Here is a 7,222-nt window from a genome sequence, read left to right as displayed (position 1 = left end):
CTGTTGGACATGTGCACCAGTTCTCCTAAACCTGGGTAGGAGAATTAGGTAAAAAATGTATGGCATGGCATGGAATGGCGTGGCATTGCATGGAATGATACGGTACAGTATGGTTTGGTGTGGCATGCCATGCCATGTCGTGGTACGATATAATACAGTGCAGTATGATATAGTACAGTAAGGCATGATAAGGTATGGTACGGTACGGTATGGCATGGTACAGTACAGTAAGGTATGGCATGGTATGGTACAGTACAGTATATGTATGGCATGGTATGGTACAGTATAGTATACGGTATGGCATGGTACGGTACAGTATAGTATACGGTATGGCATGGTACGGTACAGTATAGTATATGGTATGGCATGGTATGGTACAGTATAGTATACAGTATGGCATGGTATGGTACAGTATAGTATACAGTATGGCATGGTACAGTACAGTATAGTATACAGTATGGCATGGTACGGTACAGTATAGTATATGGTATGGCATGGTACGGTACAGTATAGTATACAGTATGGCATGGTATGGTACAGTATAGTATACAGTATGGCATGGTACAGTACAGTATAGTATACGGTATGGTATCGCATGGTACAGTATGACTTACGTACATGTACATGTACATGGTACAAGTACATGGTACGGACATGGCATGATGTTGTATTGTAATGTACGTATTACATTGCATTTTGATGCGTTGTGTTTGGTTTGTAGGGTAATTTATATCATTGCCTTGTATTTTTTTATATCTGAATCTTAAACAGATTCAATATTTTTGTTTAAATTTATCATGTTAACAAGATAAAAGTTTTTTTCACAGGCAGTCATCAGATTGTCATTGTGAATAAAAAACAGATCACCAAGTAGAAGCAATGAGACAGAGAAGAGAAGACATTTTTACTGCTGAGAAGAGATCTAACAGAAAGAATATACATGTGGTGAAAATAAGACTTAAAACATACAGAGATATACACTGTAAAAAATGAAACGTTGGATTTACTTAACCATGTTATGTTACCTGGTTCCACTTAACTGAGTTGAGTAAATTCAAAGCAACATACCAGTTTTTAGCCAAAGAACATGAGTATGTTGCTTTGAATTTACTCAACTCAGTTAAGTGGAACCAGGTAACATAACATGGTTAAGTAAATCCAACATTTCATTTTTTACAGTGGTCTTGCAGAAGACAGAAAAAACAAGCCAATGTGTACAGTAAATGTATGTAACAGACAGCCCTTTGTTTGATGAGGGGTCTTCATTTCAAAACTCATATAATCASAGTGCTAAAGAACCATAAATATTTCAGGGCAGACATGTTTCCTTTCTAGCTCCTCTGAGTCAGCTGACCTGATGTCGGGGCTCTGGGGTGAAATAAGCTCTCCAAAATAAACAGAGGAGCCACAGAGTTACAGCTGTGGGTATTAAAGAAACAACAGTTATTAAACACAGTGTGAAGAAATTATTCATTCAAGAATTTAGACTACCTGTTGGTAGGAGACAGCTCTTTTTGTGGGAGCTTTTAACTCAGCATGTTTCATGCAATGACCTGGTATTTTCCAAGTTCTCTGACAGTGGATACAAATCTTTTAGATTATGTGTTTCAAGGTTTGTGAGAGGTTAGCCACAAATCAGGTTTTTAATATCCTTTAAGCTGAAGGCACAACAGTCATAAAACGTCAGCAGCCAGTTAAGTTGTCCTCTCAGGACAATTTTAAAGATTAAAGACCAAAAGTAATTTAATGACTTTTATGAGCTTTCATTTTGCCGTTCCACTTTTTAATGGACCTGCTTACTGGTAATGTTCAGTTCATATGGAGACACTGTTTTTATTTTGCAGAGTGTTTGAGGATCAGAACAAGTATCTTTAACATTTAARGTAGAAAAAAATAAGTGTAAAGGTCCTAACAGGTTTGTGGAAACAGATTCAATGATATATATATATWTTTTTGCAGTGGTACACCTAAAGAAACAGCTTTCAGGCTCTACTGCTGTTTGCTCATCATCCTCGATGAGGCTTGAGAATTCAGTCATCGACTTGCTTCAGCAAGTCTGCTCTCCTCTGGCAAAGCAGGAGGAGAACTGGTTCTTTGATTTTCTCTAAGAAGCATCAGAAAAGACATGTTTTTCTCCTTGAACTCCTTGGATTAGACAATCTGACAGAGTGAAGACTGTTCCTGAGAAACATGGAGTATCAGATAGGACAGGAAGCACGCTCAGTGTTTCCATTCACTCTGCACATGACTTCTGGTACAAGTCAGAGCCCCGACATCTGCTGAAACACTCTACGGTTCGTCTGAAAAGTCAGAGGTGAAGGAGGCTGAGTTCAGAAAAGTGATACACAAAGCCAATACTTTATCTGAAACATCAACAAAACAAATTAATGTTTAATCAAGTTATCAAATATGGGGTGATTTAAGCAGATTTCTTTGTTGCTGTTGACAACTCCTCTTGTTTTTAATGATTGTAGTTAGATTTTTACGTGTAGTCTGAAATACTTCAACTGAACAAGAATAAAAAAAAGTCAATGAGTTATMTAACAAGGGAGATTTCCATTTTCAATTTTTAGGCTAAACAAGCATTTTCTAGTTTAAGCAAAGGGTCTAAATCCCCTTGGAATATTCAACCATTTCCTTATGACCACCTAAAACTCTGTGATGACTTTCTTCAGCAGCTCCCTGATGATCAGTAATAAGACCATAAACAAATGAATAATGAGGAGGTACCAGCTGTGGACTTGTGGGAGAATTTAATTTGATGGATCTAATAAAGAGGTTAGGGTTAAATGACTACAAAAAAAATAAATTTTAAAAAATCACAGTTAATTGTGACATTTAGTCGATAACGATTAATAWGACAACTCATATATGACAATTGCACTTGTATGTTTTTGACTCTAGATCAGGTACACTAATTTACATTATTCTAATATTTATTCTTCATTTAACAGCCACAGCCTGCGTTTTCTCCTTCCAGCACTTTGACACTTGTAAGGGACAGATTGATGGAGCTCATCAGCTGAATAGATTTGTTCCCACGATTCGCTGGAGGAAAGTTATTGTAACCGATCTTAGTCCGCATTTTCCGGCATACATACATATATACTCCAGTTTATGGAGATGTTTCAGGTGATTAAACAAGTTCATWGTTGGTACTGGCTCCACATTWGAGTTAGCTCYGCGTTAGTGTTAGTATTGCATTTTTATTAACTCCACCTTRGTGTTCGCTGCATGTGAATGTTCTGGATTAGCATTAGCTCTAGGTTAGCATTAGCTTTATGTTAATCACAATAATCGTAAAGTGCCAAAATATTAATCGTTGACAGTTTATCTGATGATTAATTGCACAGAATATGACTTTGCCCAAMCATTAAAAAGGCTCACATTTGTTATGATAAAATAAACACTTCAGAAATTGACAGATTATTTGATTTTATAAATTACTTCAGGTCTCAGGGTATAACAAAAGYGTTAGTGTTTTGCTTTGATTCTTGCTTCTGAAAAAAAAACAATAATATACAACAGTTTATTGTGGTATATTTATGAGAATATCACCTCCTGTTCTATTAATTTACACTATCACCACAAAAAAACAGAGCACCATCTTGACCTTGGCTCTGCCTTATTGATAAGCTATTGTTCGAAGTGCAGTAAGTGCAGAAGTCTGTATCAGCTTTCAGTCTGCAGATGATTTGTCACTCTGTTGTATGTTACTGATACCTTAAGTTGCAAGCCCCCGGAAATTTGTAGCAGGATGTTGGAAATAAGATTCCTATCAGTTGTGTAATGCAAACTGGTCATTATTGCACAGAGAATAATTTTTATGGTTTTTACAAAGAGCAGGAGGTGAAACCAAATGCAAAACAAATGTGGGGTCRCAGAAATGTTGGATCTTTTCCCCATTACACCTTGACCTTTTCAGAYTAATATAGTAAACATGAATCAGAAGGAAATGGAAATTAGAGGAGAATAATTGCATTTCTTTGATTGTGAATCACATATTTTTTAACAAACTTTTTAAAGATGATTTGTGTTTTGTTGAAAGAATTAATTACTAACCCAAAGTTGTTCAAAGACCTAAAAATACTCTTGGCATCTGAACCTCATGGAAAMTTATTCCCTCATAAACGTTAAGCTGAATTAATTGTGATGTTTATGTTTTCTTGTAAAACCAAGGTATTGATTGTTTGGTTGGGTTATCATCAGAAAAAATAATAGCTACATGCTCTGCTCGTGATATACTGTATGTGACTCATCACATCAAACTGAGGATTACATTATATTTGGTCAATGTGACCAAAGCCTTTTTGATACCTGCATCATTCTGATATCATAAGCAGTTCCAGAGTTATGCTTTAGTTTGTGTTCCTTGCCAGGGAAAAAAAAGCATTGCTGGCTCACATGGAAAATATTGGATCAAAATCATGTTTTTTGTAGCTATACTGCTCAAAAAGGGCTTCAAAAACATTCTTTAAGATTATATTTCAGTTATTTAATTTAAACAACTCATAAATAAAGTATTTAATAATTATCTTTTTGATAAAATTCAATTTCTGCATTTTGGTTTACCATAGCTGCCTATTTCTCCACAGTTTGAGACTTAACCCTTGTGATGGGTCACATATTTTAATGCACTTTATGTTTTTTTATTTACGTATTTTGGAAGGAAGTCAGATCWGGTTAATCTGGGGGAAGGTAGTGCAAACTCTTTTGTAAACAAGTTATTAAAATTGTGAACAAAAATTCTAACTTATAATGTTTTCCAGATAAAACAAGAAAGAACACCGTTTCACAGAGGCAGTAAACTATGGGCGAGTGTTTTTGTTTATCCACCAAATTATTTATTACTTAATAACCAAAAGAATTCTGACCTCAGTCAAGTGATCCACAGAAGCAGAACCAGATGAAAGCCTGCAGGCGGCACAATGGAGGCAATGAAGTCGCTGATGTTTAGGGTTTGTATTTGTTTTCATTAAATAACTACATATTGCACATGTCAGACAAAAACAGGACCAGGCTCCCTTCTGTTTCATCACTCAATCAGTTTTTTTATTTTTTGCAAACCTTTTATAGAGTTCTGACAATAAACGTTATAATTTTCTTCCTGAATTAAAGTGAAAGTCTTTATAGAAACACAATGTGACAAAATAATGAAAACTTCCCTCCTAATGAAAAGGCCAAATTGATAGGCTTCTTGTACAATACAGAGTTTCCAGCTAAGTGAGTCCCTGCAGTCGAACAGTGTTAACAAGCACTGTTGTGTGAAGAAGCAGAAAAAGGGACGTGAAAATCCTATCTGTGCAATGAAAATAATTTAATTAATCTGAGAACTGTAATTGTGTGTCCTCACTGTCAGCTCCTAGCCCTGTTTTCCAAGAATATATTTACATATTTAATATATTTATGCAAGATAAGCTCTCTGCTCTGGAGTTGTAGAAAAAGAAAATATCTCATTGAGCTCACATGTTGGGTAAAGACTGCCCTCTAAGGGTCTAATGCATGAACTGCAACTCATTCCAAGACAGAAGTGTTTAATTATTCACATACTGTATGTTATAATAATATGCATGTTTTAAGAGTTTAAGTGAAAAGCAGCTGGAGAGACTTAACAAGGCTTTCTAAAATCTGAATTGGAGGAAATCCAGTCTTTTTCTAAAGGGGTGGTGTGGTGGTCTTTGGAAAGGATGTGCAACTTAAATGATGGAAGGGGACACGATTTTTTGTTGACACAACCAGAGTGCCACATAGTGCTGCACACTAACACAAATAAAACTGCCATTTGTTTATTTAATTATTTTGTGTGTGTTTGTACTGTATGTTCATTAATCCAACATATAGTACAGTAACTTATTTCATGCTCAAATGCATGAACAACAGTTGTACTCTTACAACGTTTCATGAAATGTTTTCAACAAACAAGAACCCATCCAGAGGACATACTCAATTTGTTTTTGGATATTTCTACCTGGACTATTGAGATGCATCAGGACAGTTGTACTCTTGTTTAATAAATACTAATACAAAATGTTAATTTAGTGAGCTGAAGTACAACAGCATTACACACCTTTAGTCCAGRTCTACTGTGGTTCTCGTAAAAAAATGTATTGGTTGTTTATCTACTTGTGATTTCAGTAAACTTCTCATGTTTAGCTTTGTGCAACATGTTGTAGTGGCGACTTGTTTTAAAATCCTTCGTGGCAGACTAAACACAGGTTTGCCTTGACATTCTGTGAACAGTCAACCTATGAAAAACAAACATTTTTATTTATTTATTTATTTATTTATTGGTGGACCAGATGGAAGTCACCTGTGGTCCAGATTGTGGCCTGTGAGCCGCCAGTTGCCCATCACTGGTCTTTGCGTTCTGAGGTGTCCTTCACCCCATTACGTCGTTTGTTTGGGTCACATGTGGGTCAGCTCTGATGTGAATCAATGTGTGATAAAACCAAGGAGGGAATAATTGGATTGTACTGTGTTCAGGTCTCGGTGCCACTTTTGTTTCGAGGTGGTCTTTCTTGTTAAACCTTGATGGCTTCATTTCCTCGCYATGTTACTGTCCACACAGAAACTCTATTAAACTTTAGATTCAGTTTGACTGCTGTGACCTGAAGGTCTCCTCTGAAAGGTCTTAATTTTGTGTTTGGGTGTTATATCCACAGGCTACATCTGATTTTTTTTTTTTTTTTTTTTTTTTTTTTTTTTTTTTTTTTTGTCTGAAGAGATGCTGGTTTTAGGGGAAAATGTTTCTTGGACACTCAGGTCACATATGAAATAATAATTTTGTTGTTTATGTTTTTATTCTCTGTGCTGAACTGATAAAGGTCCAGTTTTCACAGGCACTTGTTTGATGAAGCGTGCTGGTTTTCTTTTCTCTCTTTCATAATGGAAATGACCCCAGCCTGGTGTAGTTATATGTTCTCCTGTCAAAGATAAAGAATTGGTCTGTTTAAGTTTCCAACAAACATAAATTTTGTCCAGCATGATCCAAGATAGTGTTTTTTTCCTGATATCTTTTCTTGTAAACTTGATATAGATTTACTCACTTGGTTATTGTGTCCTGTGAAGGTTTCTACACTCTTAGGTTTTCTGTTTCAATGTCATGAACATGAATGTACCAGAGGCTTTAGTGTTGTTTCCTGACAGGAGTTTACATCTCCCATTTGACAATAGAATAGAATAGAATAGAATAGAATAGAATAGAATAGAATAGAATAGAATA

The sequence above is a fragment of the Austrofundulus limnaeus genome, unplaced genomic scaffold, assembly GCF_001266775.1.
Source record: "Austrofundulus limnaeus strain Quisiro unplaced genomic scaffold, Austrofundulus_limnaeus-1.0 Scaffold15, whole genome shotgun sequence".
NCBI classification, from domain to species: domain Eukaryota; kingdom Metazoa; phylum Chordata; class Actinopteri; order Cyprinodontiformes; family Rivulidae; genus Austrofundulus; species Austrofundulus limnaeus.
The sequence above is the reverse complement of the archived record's forward strand: the minus strand, read 5'-3'. Positions refer to the sequence as shown.